The sequence below is a fragment of the Choloepus didactylus genome, assembly GCF_015220235.1.
Source record: "Choloepus didactylus isolate mChoDid1 chromosome 11 unlocalized genomic scaffold, mChoDid1.pri SUPER_11_unloc2, whole genome shotgun sequence".
NCBI lineage: Eukaryota > Metazoa > Chordata > Mammalia > Pilosa > Megalonychidae > Choloepus > Choloepus didactylus.
In genome coordinates, this window is record NW_023637579.1 from 1,103,439 (window position 1) to 1,123,380 (window position 19,942).

A 19,942-nucleotide genomic window follows, 5' to 3' on the forward strand; every position below is an offset into this window, starting at 1 on the left:
GCTTCGGGCTCTGCTTGGTGGAGAATATGCGCCCCCTTCCCCGACAGCGGAGTAACTGGGGTTGTGTTCCGACGGTTCTCAGTGCCAGTAAACTGAGCCTGGGCGAAGTGGACCCCCCAGCGCGGTCAGCACTGCAGGTTCAGGAAGAAGGACCCAGAGAATGAGCAGGAGCTGGGGAGCCTCCACCCAGCACCCAGGCTCCCCTGTCCACATTAGGGCCTTATCGCTGCTCCCACCGTCTGGACAATCCCAGGATGAAGCTCTTAGTGCATCACAAAGGGTGTCTGTGACCTCCCACAGGACTCCCCACAGAGGACCTGCTTAGCCAGAATCCTCCCTGCCTCCATCGCACCAACCTCCCACCAGTGCAGTTTTGTGATAAATTTATTGGGGCCTCAATGAAGGTGAGGCACGATAGAACAGGGCATCAAGGCTTTGATCCCTAGTCTTCTGTTCAGCTTCCTAAGAGTTAACACAAATCTGCAAACTTCAGCTGCAGACTTCATGATTACAAAATTTCCCCTAAAGCTCTGAAGCATCCCCAAACCATAAAAGCTTGTAAAATCATGGGCCTGAAGCAAACCCTTAGTTAATAACAAAAAGCATGGGGTCATACAAATTGTTAAACAGCTGTCCAAAGACAAATTTTGGATATGTGACAGCAGGCCACAAGTTCTTGATAACTATCTCCTTCTAGAACAAAGAAGACACCTAGTTAATGCAAACCCTAGTTAATATAAACCTTGTAAGACCCTAATGTTCAAAGGTTACTATGGAAACCTGCCACCAGCAAAACCTTCCTAAAAACAAGCTAACCCACTGACACTCCTAGTGTGCTTCTGCCTTGAACACGTCCATGTTATCTCATTAATGTGCATTCTTTCCCTCTTTCTTTATTAAACTTTATACTTATTCTCACTGGCCCCTCTCATCTCTAAATTCTCTCCACAGTGAGAGTCTTGAACCTGGAACAAGGTCTGGTTGGCACTATTGTCAATAGGGCACCGGTTTCAAAGGTGATCTGTCCAGAAACTCATTGCCACCTGGAAGCATGGCAGGCTCAACCCGGTGCTCCCAGCCCAGGGTGCACAAAGCTGCAGGGGTCAAAGAAGCCCAGCAGGGGCTGCTTAACCACAAGGGGTGGTTGGTGCCGCTCCTCCACAATTCTACTCCTGGGAACCTGCCCCAAGGAATTCCTGCCAGGTGCTCCCTGGCATAGGGGTTGAAGAGGGGCCATGGCGTAAGTAAAGAAACATCTTTCATTTACCATTCTCATGAATTTCTCATGTTTGCTGCTATAATGGCAAGTAAAACTTGTCCCCAGGGAGTGAATAATTTACAAGTTAATTAGAATTGCAAAGCTTGTTTTACACTGAGAAAATAATTTATGTTCCTAAAAGGCTTTATATCAGTGTCTCATCCACTGTGAGCTCCTTGGAGTCCATAATGTCCACACTCTGCAAGGTGTAATCAAGTGCCTTAGTTGCTGCGTGGCCTGAGTAATTGTCTCCACCTGTTACTGTGTCTGGAGTGTGTCTTAAGCTCTCTCTGCATCTCTGTTACTATCTGTAAATAAAGAGAAGGAAAAAGAAGCTGACTCAGAGGGCTACTGTAAGGCTGGGTGGGAACAAATTAAATAGCTCAGAATAGTGCTTGTGTTCCCCTTTAATGCTTTTATGGTCTATTCTGAATTTTTAAAACCATGTGAGCAAGTCTCAGAGTAACAATTTGCTATATGGCAATTCCCCTCAATTCTTTTGCCACAAGTCTTACTTCAGAGGATTGAGTTGCATGATTCATCCATGTTTTTCCGTCTTGCTCTTTATAATAGTGACAAGGCAAATGAAATCACTTCTCTGTGTTCCTGCTATCAGTGTGTGAAATTAGACTATTTCCAATGAGAAGCAATTGGGAGAGCAGAAATGAATCATTTAACTTGAAGATTAATTATAAAAACCAGCAGGTAGGAGTGGCATTGTGGGACTGAGAAAATCTTCTTGACCAAAAGGGGGAATAGAAATGAAACAAAATAAAGTTTCAGTGGCTGAGACATTTCAAATGATGTTGACAGGTCACTCTAAGGGTTATTCTTATGCATTATACAGCTATCTCTTTTTAGATTGTAGTGTACTGCTATAGCTAGAAGGAAATACCTGAAACTGTCGAACTGACACCCAGTATCCTTCTTTCTTGAAGTTGATTGGATAACTATGTAGTTTACATGGTGTGACTGTGTGATTGTGAAAACCTTGTGGCTCACACTCCCTTTTTGCAGTGTATGGAAGATTAGTAGAAAAATAGGGACAAAAATTACATGAAAAATATGGTGGGATGGGGTGATGGAATGCTTTGGGTGTTCTTTTTAACTTCATTTTTAGTCTCATTTTGGGGGGAGTAAGGAAAATGTTCAAAAATTGACTGTGGTGATGAATGCACAATTATATGATGGTACTATGAACAGTTGATTGTATGCTGTGGATGATTGTATGGTATGTGAATATATCTCAATAAAACTGAATTTAAAAAAAGCCTGCATGTATAGCAGTATTGCAGCAGGAGTATGCTGAGCCCAAAAGCCATGGCTGAAGTGTCAAATCTATATTTTCCAGGGCTTTGGTCCCCATCTCTCTACTCCTGCCTTTTAACCATGAACTCTGGAATACCAAGATAACCTGTTTTGACTCAACCACTCCCATAGTGTCTCCCTCTACATAGTGATTCTCAAATGGTTTGGTAGAGTTTCCTGGGTTAGGAGAAATGAAGGACTGGATTTCCCAACTGTTGAGTGTCCTCCAATCCCCTTCTGTTGTTAACCTGATTTATTCTGGGAAAGGCCTCCTGTATTCTTCTGCTTATGGATCTTTACCCTCTGACTTTGAGAAAAGTGCTGGGGAGGCTGAGGTGGGAGATGGGGAATTGAAGGTTGCGGAAGGTGTAGAGAACACATGATCTGGTACCATGAAGGAAGACAGAGTGGGAGCCAGAAAACTATGGTCTCTGCATAGGAGACCATATTAGGAGGTAAGGAAAGAGAGCATGCCAGCTATGATTTCATACACACAAATGTCACGTTTTTAGAACAGAATAAATGAATGAAATAAGGGTACATTATTCTGTTTTACAAAACAGGAACAGCTGTCTGCACTGTAATATACAGGATACATTGAGTGTACAATATGAGTGCATTTTCAAGATGCTGCTACTACTCTCAGAGTTGAATCACTTGGGTAGTGGCTAACCATGATGTGAGGCAATGTGCACTCTATTTCAGAGACCAGCTCTGTGCACTTCCTTATGGTATGAAGTCTCAGATGGTTCTTGATAGTTAAATTTTATAGCTCATTTAACAGAGCATTGTGTAGAGCTGGCACTGAGCAACTACGTGGGAAGTTGAAGAAAGGTAATATATATGTGTGTATTTGTATGTATGTGTGTATTGTGTGTATAAATCAGACAAAAATGAATGAATAAATATTTGTGCATTTATTTGTATAAATATGTGTAGAAAAAATATATGCCTATGTATTTTGGAACCAAAGGGAATGAATAATTTTTATAACAGGAGTTTTAACCTCCTTAAGATGAGGAGTATATAAAAGATTATTTCAATTGATGTAAAGGAGGGATTTGAAATTTTCAGCCACCAAGCATAACTGAAGATACCTGGACCACCTAAGTCATGTCTGGAGCTTTCTCTCAAGAGTCCTCCAGGAAAAGCTAGGAAAGCCTTAGGAAAGCCTTCTTAGCTTTTCCTGGATAATGTTATACAACTCAGTAATGAGAGCTGCATTGCCTGGATTTCAATGCCAGGTCTGTCCCTTCTTAGATAAGCCACTTTGGGTAATTTGTTTATCCTCTCAATCCCTCAGTTTACTCTTCAGAAAATGAGATAGTTGGTAACAGTTGGTGTCCAACTCAGAGAGTTCATAAGAAGATTAATATTGTAAAATGCTTAGAACAGGTCCTGGCACATTCCACTTAGATGTTATATTGTTGCTATGATCATTAATTCTCAAAGCAATTTTGACAGAAAGTCACAGTTCACAACTTTACAAATAAATGAAGTACACATCTCATGAAAGCCTCCTCAATCCATTGAGAACATTCCTTACTACTAAGAGGCCAGTTGCTGCCTTTCCAAGTGCTTGCTTCACTGCCTCTTTTTAAAATTTCTGTCGTCTTAACTGCAACGGATTTTCTTGATTCCTTTGTATGGTGGTTATGCTCATGTGTCAACTTGGCCAGGTTATGGTGCCCAGCTGTCTGACCAAGTAAGTACTAGCCTAACCTTTAGTGCAAGGACATTTCATGACTGGTTAATGAACCAGAAGTCTGGTTTATTAAATCAGTCAATTGATTGCATCTGTGGCTGTTTACATCTATGCGCAATTAAGGGAATGTCTTCCACAATGAGAGAATCCAATCAGTTTGATATATTCCAATCAGGTGGAGACTTTTAAGAGAGCCAAGAGAAGCCTGGAGAGGTAATCCAAAGCGTGCCCCTGAGAGAAGCAAGGAGGACCCACAGGAGCTGAGAGAGCTCAGAGATGCTTGGAGATGCAGACAAGAAGATGTCTGGAGATGCTAAGCTAAGAGATATAGCCCAGAGTTTGCCCTGGAGAAGCTAAATGAGAACCCACAGATGCTTAAAGAGAAAGCCACTGGAATCAAAAGCTTAAAAGCAATGCAACCAGAAGCAAAGGACCAGCAGATGCCAGCCACATGCCTTCCCAGCTGACAGAGGTGTTCCAGATGCCATTGGCCTTTCTTCAATGAAGGTATCCTTTTTCTGATGCCTTAGTTTGGACGCCTTTATGGCCTTAGAACTGTACGTTTGTGAACTAATAAATCCCCTTCATAAAAGCCAATCCATTTATGGTGTATTGCATTTCTGACAGTTTTAGCAAACTGGAACACTTGGTAAAAGGACTGGCCATATCCTCCTGTACTGGACCTTTTGTTGAGGTTACTTCAGTTAAGGTGTGGCCCACCTCGATCAGGATGGGCCTTAACCCTATTACAGAAGTCAATTAGAAGAGATTGAAATTCAGAGAGAAAGCCACAGAAGGAGCAGCCCGAAGCCGAACACCAACAGAAACCAGAAGAGCAGGGAGAGACCAGGAGATGCTGCAATGTGCCCTGCCAGGTGACAACCTAAGGACCAAGTATCACCAGCAGCCAGCATCAGAACACCAGGCTTCTGGGAGAAAGCATTGTCTTGGTGTCACCTTGATTTGGATATTCTCTTAGCCTTAAACCCATGAGCTAATAAATTCCCATTACTTAAGCTGACCTATTGCATGGCATTTGCTTGAGCAGTGAAAGAAATTAAAACATTCCTCAAATAATATTATTGAAACATCTTGATCAGTTCTAGCCTTTCTTCTCTGCTCATTTCATCACTGTGCCATTATCTGCCCAATTTTTTTGGTTTATGACATTTCCTTCATTTCTATCTGCACAATGACTGGGAACATACTATCATCTGGATTTCACTTCTGAGATCTTACTCCTGTATGCTTATGTGTTATGTAAAGACAAATCAAATTTTACAGTGAGAAAGTCTTTATTCTCCTTGTTGAATGTAAGGGAAGAGACTACCTTCTCCCTCCCATCTATCTGAGTATTTACTTTGGAAAATCCATAATTGTAACTAACACCACTTTCTTTGTCCTTTGGAAATGCACATACATTTGAAATGTGTGTAAAAGTTTAAATAAGTCTTTTGCAAAATTTTCCACACAAAGTCTGCACAAGAAAGGAGGCCATTTCTTTGAAATGTAATCAAAGAAAATTTCTACCAGCTTCCTGATAAGAGATAAGCATAACTTCTGCAGATCATGGTCAAGGGGGTTTGTTCCTGGCTACAAATTGTAAACCTACCTCTGGTCTTGAAGATATTAGAAATAAACTAAGAATACGTATGAAATTGATTGTCTCTGCTTAGTCACATAAAAAGCAAAACATTTCTTTCTGACTTTGAATCTCTTTGTGGATTGCCTGTGATGACTCACATTCTGCTTTAATGCTTATTCATAGTAATATTGTTTTTTTCTTTCTCTTCTAACTTTGTAGAGAGGATTTTTGGATAGGGAGATGATTTTGTTTTTATCTATTTTCCCCCAACATTTACTGGGACCTAAATTAAAATATATCTCAAATTGAAGACATTACCTTCCCCAAAAGAAGTGAAAGTTATATCCCCACTCATTTCCAATCTTAATTCATGGTTCCATTAGGCAATCAGAAATTATTAAAACCTCCTTTCAGCACCACAGAAACACAGTGGAAAATTGTTCTTCTCATCACTGAGCACTATTGACTTCCTTCATCCCCTCCTGATCCGACACAGACATACACCCATTTCTTATTCATTTTCCTTCATTGTCAATTTAAATGTTAATTCCTCTGAATTCCTCCCTTTTCAGAACACCTAACTATGTTAGTCTTTCCCTCCTCTGGCCAAGTTCTCTTGAACAGAATACTACTTCATCTTCAGGCAGTGCCTCTATTTTGCCACTATATCTTTATTTATTTGTTTATTTTATTGTCTCCCTTCACCTCCATGGTTCTAATTGCAGGAAAATAGTCCCCAGAATCTTAAAATAAGGCAGGTTCCCTCTGAACTTTACTTATAAATTAAATCCCAAAGGAATTCTTTCTCAACAATAACTGAACTTACCCTCAGATAGTCTGCCACCAAATGTCTGCAGTAAGATCACAAAATTATCTTCAGATTAAATTCATTTACAAAATAAAGGAGTTCCATCTCTCTTGGTGAAAATTCTCTCTGGTACTCACCTGAACGCAAAGATACGGAAAGTCCAGGGGACTTTATTGTTAAGGATGCAGTCACCACCTTCCAGAGCTCAAAGCTTCTTTCTTGCTCTAGAAAACTCAGTTTTTTTAAGCTTGTGAGCACAAACTGAGTTATTAATTGCAAGTATTTGATGTATGTACACGTTTTTTCTCTTTCAAATTCTTTAATGACTAAAATTACCCTTACAGACTATAAATATTATAAAATATGTTTGACTATTAATGTATAAAATTACCTGTGAAATGATACATTCTGTATGGAGTCTTTGAAATTATATTTTGAGAGTTTATTTACAATCACTGAAAGCAGATGGTTCAATAAACCTTACAAGTAATCACAGGCTCCTTAAACTCATAACATACACCCATTTCAAGGATAAGTAGAAGCCCGTTTTCTTCAAAAGTAATTTTCTACTACTTTTTCGTAAAAATATAAAAGACAGCATTCATAGTTTTTATGATATTGAATCCAAACCAAGATTTTTCTACAAATGATACCACTTTCCAAAAAGCTTAAAAGACATCACAGAATAATGTGATGTTAAACCAAATTGTCTCATCACCACAAAGTATTTTACTTTTAAGAAATATTGTGTAGTATTTCCTTTTAAACCTGACTTTCACGCTAGATTTCAATTGTGTATATGCTATGTAGACATATCAGATTTAATCCAAGTCATTCATATTTATGCAGTAGACTGTCATATGTGACCAGTAACCATATACACCATTATACAGTAATTGCAGAAATGGCAAAAGGCAATCTTTATGAAAGACAAAAAAATCTTTTTAATAAAAGGCAACCAACATTACCCTAATTTTCTGCAAAAATTACCTCTTCTTCCTACCTCTTTTCTCCTTTAAATGGTATCTTTTATGGCATGCCATTACTCAAAGATATTTATATCACTTTTAAGATAGTTTTTACATGGTAGCTTTCTTTTCTGATATGCTGAATTTATCAAAAGTCACCAAGATTAGACTCCTAAGTAGTTTCTGATTTTTTTGCTCCTTTTGAGGTTCCTCTGGAATGATTTTCCTCAGAGAAGTGTGACTCTGAGAACATAAGGAACCACAAGATAATGAATCATAAAACAAATCTATGTGAAACTTGTACCATTTCAAAGGTGTAAATATATAGTAAGTTCCTTGAACTTTTCACTTAGGACAGAAGTCAGAAAAACTTTCTGAAAGTAAACATAAAAATAGAGCACATTTATCAACAGTAGGACAACTCATAACCTTACAATAGCAAGGTATTAAATCTTACAGAATAACACACAGCCAAAAGCATTAGAAATTCATTGTCTGATATTCGGATCATTATTCTAAAAACATGTCTGATAGATGCATACCATTAACATATAACAAAATATGGCATTTATTTCACAGGGGGAAAAAACAGATTTACTGGATTTCAGCTTTGATTTTAGAGATACATTTTAAAGATAAAAAAGCAAAACAAAATTTCCCTTAAAATAAGTCTCTATATATGTAATACATTATTAATACTTTTTATGCTCTTACAATGTAAAACATTTAGAAACTTTGAACTCTAGAAAGTTTGATCAGTTAACCTTTTGGGCCGTAACATATTTTAAATCTCCTTTAGAGAATCACTTTAATGTTTTCAGTTCATAAGTCCAATTTGGATGGAGCAGTTCTATTCTTATTCTTTTTCTTCTTCTTTGGTTCATCCTCAGAACTGCTATCTGCACTGGTGCCACTGCTACTGGAAGAGCTGGAATCTGAGTGTGAATCAGAAGAGGAGGAAGAGCTTGTAGAGGAAGCTGAAGGTGATGGACAAGAAGAGATTTCTTCAGTGTCACTATCTTCTGAGGAAGATGAAATAGAAGTTTCTCCACTTTCTGATGAAGAATCACTGATATGTCACTGCTATTGGTACTGGAACTGGTTACACTCTTAGATCCTTTTTTCTTGATCTTTCTTTTCTACATTAGTTTCTCCAATGCTTTGTTGTAATAATAATATGTTTTATTTTTCTTTCAAACCTTTCTTTAGTTTTGTTCTTGAAGGCCTGTATAGGTATTTTCTTTTTCCTGTGCATTCATAAGTCCAGTGTCCAAATTCTAAGCATTTCTGACATCTTACATATTGCTTATTTGCTTCCCATTCTTAGCTTGCAGGTGTACAAAATCAGGCAGCAGGCAGGATTCGGCAGGCTGTGGTTTGCTGAACCACCTGTCTCTGGGCTATGAGATGGTGCATGGGAGTTCTATCTTAGCGCAGCCTAGAAAAATCAGTTTTGATGGTGCCTGTTTATATTGTTAATAATATAATAATATAATTTCATAAGCCATGTATGAAAGGAATAAAAATCTTATCAAAGTATGACTAAAGAAAATCCTTCCCTCTAATTATGCAAACCATATATATACAAGTCACATGAAAATAGATTATATCTTCTCATTCTGCAATTCTTCTAAAATATCCAAAATCAAACTCCATGCCTTTGACCAGAGGTCTCACTGTTTTGTAGGTTCTGGTTTCGGGGGTTAGTACTATAGAGAACTTTCAGAAAGAGGATCAATTCTGCTGAAGTCTTGTAAAGCTAGCAACATTCTCTCAGGCTGGGTGTATCAATTTACTCTGTATAGTTATGCTGCCAACGTGTATTTAATGGAAAGCTATTTTTTCATGCATCTACTATGCACATATTTTACTATCAAGGAAGAAAAGTACCATAGAATACAGGTCTCTTCAATTCAGACTTATCTAATGTCTTAAAGACTGTAAAATCATATAGGCCTCAAATATTAGGCATTCAAAGGAATGAATTATCAAGTTTCATTATTGATTTGACTATAAATATGATGTTTCATTTATTTTTTAAATAAAATTAAAAGTCCTAGGACATCTCCTGAGAGAAATAAATTTGTAAAGAAAATCCTCAAAATTGATTTGAATTTTGGGTAGAGACATTTATTTCCAGAGGAAATAGTTTGTCTTTTACTTTTTAAATAGTTTTCAGAAATCTTTTTAAATATTGTGTTCTGTATTATTTTAGTAGTGAGCATTTTCAATAATGAACCTCAATTTTATGGTTCTCTTACATGTTCCTTTGTCTTTACATATAAAAGTAAATGTCTTTACATACCAATGTAATGATGTTGACATTTGTTTTCTCAGATGCTATTGAGCACTGAAGATGTGACAGGCATTTTCCTAGTGGCTGAGTTTCCAGTTGTGAGAAAAATGCATGTATTTCACTTCTCAAATTTAATATTTAAATATCCAAACAGCAATTCAATTACACATTGTGTTAGCATTTGCACATAAAGTGGAGGGCATTAGCAGAGTGTGAAACTTTGACAAAGGAACTGTGGGTTCATCTGAAGGCTTGGTTTAGGGAGAATCCACTTCTAAGGTCATTCACCTGGTGATTGGCCACATGTACTTCCTCTTAAACTACCTCTTAGACTGAGGACCTTAGTCCATGGCTGTTGGCTGGAGGTTGTTCTCATTTCCTTGCCAACTGGGCACTCCCACATGGAAGTTTGCTTCCTCCAAGCTTTCAAATTTGGAAGGCAATAGAATCTGATAGCAACTTGGAATTTACAGGCCTTGGTAACCCAGCCTGGGAAGTGATTAAGCATTCCTTTTGTGGTATTCTCTTCTATTCACCTAGTCCAGCCCTCAAACAAGGGTGAAGGAGTTATTGTAGGGTGTGAATTTCAAGTGGCAGGGATCATTGGTGGTCCTTCTGTAAGTCTGCCTACCATCCTGTATTTCACAAATGCCAGTTTTTGGCTCTTGTCTGTCTCATCTTTAGTTTCATAGTTCTTTGCCTTATCCAAAATTTCACTCACTCCCTAAGTATTTGCTGGGAGCATGAGGAGTGTCTTGCTTTGAGCCAAGGGCAAAATATTGAATAGTAATCAGTATGTAGCCCCATGTCCTTTGGTCTTTTGAGGGGAAGTATTGTTCTCCAACCTGCAACAAGTGACTCTTTGGAGTCCCTGGCAGCTTTTGGATTCCTCCAGCTGTGGTGGTCAGAAAAATTAAATTTGTCAAATTTAAAATTATATTTTTCAGTATCCAGTACTTTGACCTAAGCTGTTCCTTCAGTTTACTTTCTTCTTATTTGTTACCCAGGGACTGTACAAACCCTCACTCTGCTATGTTTGTGGGGATGAGAAGATTGAATGATGTTCTTCTCTGAGAGCTGTATTTTGATGTTTTAGTTTTACTCATTGAGGATGGAAAGGGTGATAACTGCTGAGAACTTCCTTAGCCAAATGCTCATGTGATCTTGACCCCTTTTTCTAGCCCCAGATCATCACCACAGTCAGCCTTTCTCACTCTGAAAGTACCCTGTTCTAGTTTGCTAATGCTGCCAGAATGAAAACACCAGAGATGGATTGGTTTTATAAAAGGGGGTTTATTTGGTTACACAGTTACAGTCTTAAGGCCATAAAATGTCCAAGGTAACACATCAGCAATCAGGTACCTTCACTGGAGAAAACCTCTGTTAGCTGGGAAGGCACGTGGCTGGCATCTGCTCCAAAGTTCTGGTTTCTAAATGGCTTTCTCCCAGGACGTTCCTCTCTAGGCTGCAGCTCCTCAAAAAATGTCACTCTTAGTTGCACTTGGGATATTTGTCCTCTCTCAGATTCTCCAGAGCAAGAGTCTGCTTTCAATGACTGTCTTCAAACTGTCTCTCATCTGCAGCTCCTGTGCTTTCTTCAAAGTGTCCCTCTTGGCTGTGGCTCCTCTTCAAAATGTTACTCATAGCTGCACTGAGTTCCCTCTGCCTGTCAGCTCATTTATATGGCTCCACTGATCAAGGCCCACCCCCAAATGGGCAGAGCAACACCTCCATGCAAATTATCCAATCATAGTCATCACCTACAGCTGGGTGGGGTGCATCTCCATGGAAACACTCAAAGAATTTCAATCTAATCAACACCAATACGTCCGCCCACACAAGATTACATCAAAGATAATGGCATTTGGGGGGCACAATACATTCAAACTGGCACACATCCTTATTTATTTATGTTTCCCTTTAAGGTGTTGCCTGGTTAAAAAAAATGCATATAGTGGGATCAACATGGGACTAGAGCATAACAAGGGAAAATTGGACAATGAGTGACAGAGTGAGGGAAACAGATAAATGAAAAGAGAAACCATGGTTTTTGAGAAAAGATCCCAGGTCCAAGTTTATTGAGCAGATAGGTCTGTCCTCCATCCTCCAATCCATTGCCCACTTTACTCTCTAGCACAGTCTGGCTGCCTCTGCGTCCTCCAGGCCTTGGTGCTGGGTCAATAGCTCAACATGGTGAGAAGAGAACAGCATTCCTTCCCCCAGTCCCTCCATTGCCCTGGCCTCATCATAATCCTTTGCCAAACTCTCAAAGAGCTCTTGTTCTGTGCCCAGCTCTTATGAATGTCTCTTGGTCAGAAAGATGGGTTGGGGAAGGACACCCCAATGACTAATCCATTTGTGTGGCCCAGAGTCAATGAGATGTCAGTATGAAAGTCTGTGGAGGGGAGGAGGAAAAAGATTGTCCATTGGATATTTCATATCTCAGGCATCTCAATCTGGTCCAGGAAGTATGCTCCTTCTCTTTAATCTATTCCTTACATTGAGGCTTCTCACCACTCAACCACCCATCAATCATCCTAGAAGTTTAGATAGGGAAAATTCAGACTATCATCCTGGTAGTTTCTGATAACAACCATTAAACTCCACAAGGGTATCTGGGATTGATTAACATTCAAACAACCTGCACTCCCTCCCTATCAGATGTTCCAATATTTCTGAGTTTAAGCACACTTTCCTTAAGCCAAGATGCTGATCAAAGCAGCATCTTTACACTCTTAAATATTCACTACCAAGAGGTGGCTTCTAGAAGGCTTTCATGCCTATTATTATGTCCAAGATCCCCATAAAAACAATCTGAATAAGAGCAGTTTGCCTCTTCTGTAAACATAGCTTCATGACAGACAAACGCACACACCTTCCAGGGCACATGGCCACAAGGTAGCCCCTTCTCCTTCACATATTACCAAACCCCTTCATGCTTCACTCATGAGTGACCTCTGGGGTGTGGGGGGGGGGGGCATTGAGCAATGGAGGAAGCCTATTTTCCCTTCAGGACAGGATCTGACATTCTGACCATTTCTTTCCTACTCTACCGTTCACATTTCGTGGGATTGTGATCTCAAGAGGAGCTCAGTCTCTGGGGGAGAAAAGGACAGAGCTGTCTTTGTAAAAACACAAATGGATGACCAGTTCCCACTTGCAGGTGTTGATCCTCCCATCATCCCTTCTTCCCTCCCCCAGGTGGTTCTCTCTTGCCTGTGGATGAAATCTCAGATGAAAATTCGGCTCATTTGCTCCCCCTTAAATAGTGAAAATTTCCTGTGCACTTTCATATGCAAGAATATTCTCATTTTAATAACTTTAATAAATGATATCGACACCTGTAACTATATATACATTAAAAAATCTTTAACCACTCCAGATCCACTCTGAGCCACATGCTTGTGCAGTTTGCTCATGCCCTCTGGTCCTGTCCTGCTTGATCCCAGACATACCATTTCCATCTTATGAGGGGCTGCTGCTGGACCATTTCACTTGGTGGGTCTGACAGACGCAGATCTTAGTGGACAACTCCACTTGCAATGTCACTGAGTGCTCCAAAGTCAAACATTCCATCTTCATAGTCCCCAGTCCCCAGTAACATGCGAGATGGCACAGCCTTGCTCCAGAATTGTAGGGGCCTGTTTTGTGATTTTTCCTCTGGGATTTGCCTACAAATCCATACCACACCTCTATCTCAGCCAATTCTGCAACTAAGCTCACTACCCTCCCCCTTACATGGGACATGACTTCCAGGGGTATAAATCTCCCTGGCAACATGGAACATGACTCCCAGGGATGAGCCTGGCCCTGGCACTGTGGGACTGAGAAAGTCTTCTTGACCAAAAGGGGGAAAAGAAATGAAACAAAATAAAGTTTCAGTGGCTAAGAAATTTCAAATAGGGTCAAAAGGTCATTCTGGAGGTTATTCTTATGCATTATATAGATATTCCTTTTTTGTTTCTAGTGTATTAGAATAGCTAGAAGGAAGTACCTGAAACTGTTGAACTGTAATCCAGTATCCTTGATCCTTGATGATGATTGTATAACTCTGTCGCTTTTGTCATGGGACCGTGTGATTGTGAAAACCTTGTGACTGACACTCCCTTTATCCAGTATATGGGCAGATGAGTAATAATGACAAAAATAAATAACTAATGGGGGGATAAGGGGCTTGGGATATTTTGGGTGTTCTCCTTTATTTTTTTTTTCCTTAGAGTAATGAAAATGTTCTAAAATAGATTGTAGTGATGAACGCAAAACTATATGATTATACTGTGAACCATTGATTGCATACTTTCTATGGAATTTGGTGCGTGACTATATCCCAATAAAATTGCATTAAAATGGTGGAAGATCTCATATACACATTTAAAAATTAGTTGTACAAGGTGATTTGGGAAAATATAAATATCCATACTGCATCTTTCTGCACAAAAAACACCTACAACATTATAGGGTCTGTGGATCATATGGCCCAAGTGATAGGGCTGTTTGCTACACAATCTGTATCTGTGGCAGGGGACTTTTTTTCTGGGCACCACCTAAAGAGGCAACCTACCATTTTATCCACTATAGGAGCTGGAGCAGTATTTTTAGGTGTGAACTTCTTGCATTTAGTACCCACAAGGGCCTCTCAGGCCCTGTGCTTCCTTATTTGTAGTAGGAGATGGATGATACAGCAGTATATCTTTTACTATAGAGGGGATATTCCAACATGCCCTGACAATTAGAATGCAAAAACCGTCATTGACATTTACACTTGAGTTCAAGAGTCTTACAAGGGCTCCCACATACTAGCCAACTCTTGCTCATCCTACCCTATCAGCATGATGGAATCCATATAATGGTTTCATGGAAATGATTTTTCATAGTACATAATGCAGATGATTTAGAATGAAAGATCTGCTATTTGGCATGCTGTTCCAAAACATAAATTGTCCTTAAATAAACATTTATATTTAAAGGATGCAATTGTTGAATAAAAACATTATGTCTATTTAATGAAAATTCCATCCAGGTCTGTTGTTTATATACCCTGAAATCTCATATAATTGAGCTGATTTATAATCTAGCTGGAGCAAATTTTGTTGTTGTGAAAGTAATTATGATCATTCTCATTCACAGACAGAAAAAGTCATTGCAGAAGAAAATCAGACTTGCTCTACTGGTCTAATATTATGTCTCCTTGATGCTAAGCAGATCAGGTAAACTATAATTTTTATCATATGTGGTTGGTTGTAAACTCACTATTTCATAGTTAATAAGTGAACAGATAAAAATTAACAAGGCAATGCCTACATTTTTAAGCTGGGGCCAAATTATGCATCCATTAAATTAGATCATTACAAATGTTTTGGTGATTTTCATAATGTAGATATGAACACAGCTAAAAACTGATAACTATAAATATGTCCTGATCCTCAAAGAAGTCATGAATTTGATGGCTCCTGAATTGTCACCAGGTTCACAAAGTATGCAGAAATTCTGAATATCAACATCCTACTTCACAATCGGGCTTTTCCCAGAACAATGCTTAGAGCTTCTCCAACCACCTTGTTCCTTAGGCTGTGTACATGGAGGTTAAACATGGGGGTGAGTAGGGTATAGAATACAGAGATATCTCATGTTTCCCTGAGATGTGCAAGACACTGGAAATCATGTAGATGAACGTGATTGGGCCGAAATAGAGAAACACCCTCATCAGATGGGAAGGCAAGTATCTTTTGTACCATATAAATAGATGATGGTCAGACCTCGCATCCCAGAACAAGGAACATTCAACAGATTTTGGTTGTGATTAGAGATCTTCAATTTACTGACAGAAATCCACACTGCTTTAATTTCTCTTCAGGATGGTAATGATAATGAAATGTTATTGGAGTTTGAAGGACATTCTATATGTCTATACATTTTGGATTTTATGAGACTCCAGTGTTGCCAGAAAAGCCCATGGCAATGAGAATGCTGGACAAAGCCTCTGGCAGAATAACAATGTAAACACCCAGGGTTCTAGAACAAGGTGATGCCATCTGTGGTAGAGAACTGCTTGCTCTTGGAAAATCAGTGCTATTAGGTTCTAGTAAACCCTGAGCACCTAACCATGGGAAAGCAAAATATGTGACAGCAACTAGCCCCAATAGATATGCATGGTAAGATGTCTCTGTTCATCTGAAATTAGACCTGAGAAGGTCCAGAAATACATGGCTGAGATTCCCAATTCAAATTATGCTGCATAACTCACCCCACCCCCATAGCCTCATGGACTGATATCAAGAAAAACATCTTGGACATTGTTCACCAATGGATTGAAAGGAGTTGCTGTTGTAAGTGTAAGAGTGAACTTCTGCCACACATGATCTCTACTCATTGGTTCTCTCAGAGGAATTTTTGAGTGTATATGCACACAATTACAAATTGTATTTCAGGATTTGAAATACAAATTGTGGCCACCTTAGCCAGGGATGTGCTCTGCTGATGACAAGCTATCTTTTACAATAAGAGACTTCCCAAGTGTGTACTAAAGTGAAATTTTTCATTTGCCAAAGGTATAGAAAAAAATGAAAATTCAAATGAAATTTGGCATCCTTGATGTTATATCAAGGGATCTTGGACAAAAGAAGAATATTGGTGTTTGTTCTACAAAGAGATTTTATCCAGCTGTCCCACTTTAGACAAATATGAGCTCTTGGTTGTGAACATAAAGAGATACATTAGGTGAGTTGAGCATGTGTTTGTTTTCTGATAGAAATGTCATCTGTTGTAAAATGGAGAAATAAGCCTCCAGATTTATAGGAAGAACAGGGCTAAACTTCTATTGCCATTTATGTCTTTTTGAACTACAGAAAAAATTGAACCTCAAGTTTCTTTTGGAAAACTATGGAATTTTTTTTTTACAAAAACCGAAAAGACCAACTATACCCTAAAAGCACCAGCTTACTTGAAGTTTTAATGCAAATACTATCCATTGCTCCCTGTATTCTCTCAATGGTGTGCTATTTTAAAATCCAGCTGAGAGGGACTCAGGAGGGCAGAGCAGCCCGACCCGAGCGCGAGGAGCCTGCGTCCAAATCACCAGCACATCTTGGATTTTTACCAAGGAACGGTGTGTCGCCTAAAATTACTTTCCCTGTGGATCGGATACGATGGTTCAGTAGAAGAGCTCACGGCGGGCGGCGGCAGGAGCTGGGCTACTGAGGGTGAGCAGTGAGGAGTTCTGTGATGCTGTCATGGACTCGATTCCGATTATTCTTCTGGGGACTTTTCCGAGGCAAATCAGAGCGTGTCTGGAACGAATCACTTGGACACCAGCAGAAGTAGTAGGATTGGAAAAGTTGGGGAGAGGACTCCTCAAAAGACTGGAATTCAGAAGCACAGGACCGCATTGCCTCCCCCAGTGTTTACCAGAAGTGATAATATACTCGAGCGTGTGGAGTATATTAAAAAAAAAAAATGCATTGGGAGCTGTCCGAGATCACGGTGCCCATCGCCTTCAACGAGCGCCCGAGCCTCCTGCTGCGCATCACAGAGTGCATGGAGCGCGTACGCCTCATCCACAAGGTCTCCCGCCAGGCCCAGCCCCTGCACAGGATGAGGATGCAGTCCGTGGCTGCTTTTGTGGTTTCGGCCGTGGCTTCCCAGTGGGAGAGGACTAGCAAACCGTTTAACCCACTCCTGGGAGAAACCTGCCAATTAACCAGGGAAGATTTAGGCCTCAGATTTATATCCGAGCAGGTCAGCCACCACCCACCCTCCCGTTAGTGCGTTTTACTCAGAAGGCCTCATCCGAGACTCGGTGTTCCACGGCTCCATCTACCCGAAGCTGAGGTTCTGGGGGAAGAGCGTGGAGGCGGAGCCCCGCGGCACCATCACCCCCAAGATTTTAAAGCATAAAGAAGCCTACACCTGGACCAACCCTACCTGCTGTGTGCATGACGTCATCATGGAGAAGCTGTGGATAGAGCAGTATGGGCTCGTGGAAATTTTAAATCACAGAACTGGAGATAAATGTGTAATTCACTTTAAATCGTGTGGCTTGTTTGGAAAAGAACTTCACAAAGTGGGAGGGCACATCCAGGACATAAACAAAAAGAAACTCTTCCTGATCTATGGCCTCGACCGTAGGGCCTTCGACCCGGGCTCGTGTGGACCCCTCCAGAAGCAGGAAGAGAGAGGGGACCCCGGGGACCCCATGCAGAAGGGCAAGCCACAGGAGGCCCGGGAGAAGGATGGCAGCGACTTGTGCAGGTCATTCCAGGCAGCAAGCTCCTCTTTAACAACAAGCAGGTATATGTCCGTCTCAACGACGTCTTTACCCAGACTTTTCTTTGGGTAGAGGCGACGCTGTAGGTCACGTGCAGCTCTTTGGGTTGAAAACAGTCTGTTGTGAACACACACGCACACAATTGCGTGCAGCATGGGTACTGGGCCAGGCATCTCTGAATGACGAGTTTATCATTCTGTGTCCAGGCTTAAAAGTTACCTTTGTAATTAAAACATTTTTAAAGTGAAAAAAAAAAATCCAACTGAAACAAATTTTCTTAGAGTCTGGGAATATATAATTATGATCATTACTATTTGCAAATAGGAAAATTAGATACAGAAATTTATCATGGACTTACCCTGCTTGAATGATTTTATATCTAGTCAATGCTAAATAAATCAGGAAAACTATTTTTCATATCAGAGCTTATCACTGATGTAAAATTATATAGAAAAAGTTACTTTAGAAAAAATCATTAAATGTCTAAATGTGGATCATTTATAGTCACCCCATTATAGATTTACAATGGTTTAGAATATTTTCATAATATATAGTATTTTATAATGTAATGTTTTTTAAATTGAGAATTTAAGGTATGTTTCATTGTACAAAGTGACATGGTGACACCTGATAACTGTATTCTGAACCATGAAGATTTCATATCTCCAAGTGTTATCAAATTAATTTACGATTATGTCTTGCACAGAACATCCATCAGAGTCTCTCCTACATCCTCGTTTCTTAGACTATATATGAGGGGATTTAACATGGATGTGAGAATGGTATAGAATACAGAAAGACCCTCATCTATCTTAAAGATGTGAAAGGAGCTGGAGATAATGTAGATGAACATGGCTGGACCAAGTAGAGAAACACCACAATTATATGGGAAGAGTAGGTGGAAAGAGCTTTAGTCCTCCCCTTGGAAGAAATTACATGTAAATTACTAAAAAAGATGAGAGTGTAGAAGGTAAAGGTGAGGCCAAAGGGGTGGAGATATGAAATTCACAGTAATAACTCTACTTTCTTGTAAGCTGAAATGTCCTCATATGACAGCTTGAGGACTGCCTGTAGCTCACAGAGGAAATGGTTGACTTTCCTTGAGTCACATCTGGGAAATGACATAGTATATGTGGTTTGGACAAGGGAACTAAGTGCTCCCTTAATCCAGGACACAAAGCCACCTTCAGGCAAACTTGAGAATTTATAATGACCATGTACTTCAAGGGGTTACAAATAGCCACAAGTAGATCATAAGCCATCAGAGTGAGTAGAGCACATTCACTCTCTGCAAGAGCAGAATTACATAGACCTGCCCCCCACAGCCAATGTAGGGAATGTCTGATGTCCCTGAGAGTAAGTTGGTTAGTATATTGGGGACAACCAGGGAGATGAGTGATATCTGTGAGGGAGAGCTGGCTGAGCAGGAATTTATATGGGACTGAGATCCAGGGATCCAGAGAGAGGGCAGGAGCAGGATGGTGTTTCCTGTGATCAGAAAAACATACAGAAGGGGATAGTGATGATGAGGAGCAATGGGAAGAGTCCAAGGAGGGTAAAACCCACCAGTGTTCTCCTTTTCTGTCTCCATGCTTTATATAGAACAGAATGAAGAAGAAAAACACATGAATTTGGTGTATAAAGAAAGTTTTAAAATAAAATAAGATCCACATTTTGTCCCAAATCTCATCCCAAGTGAAGGCATTCTGTGGCTGCCTGCCAGTAATTCTTGGTAGTTGGTTTTCTGTCAC

At 39.9% G+C, this 19,942-nt stretch overlaps 1 pseudogene; it reads left to right on the forward strand.

The window, feature by feature from the left end:
- Positions 1-26: 26 nt before the first annotated feature.
- LOC119524511 lies at positions 27-18,263 on the forward strand (annotated as a pseudogene).
- The last annotated feature ends 1,679 nt before the right edge of the window (positions 18,264-19,942 follow it).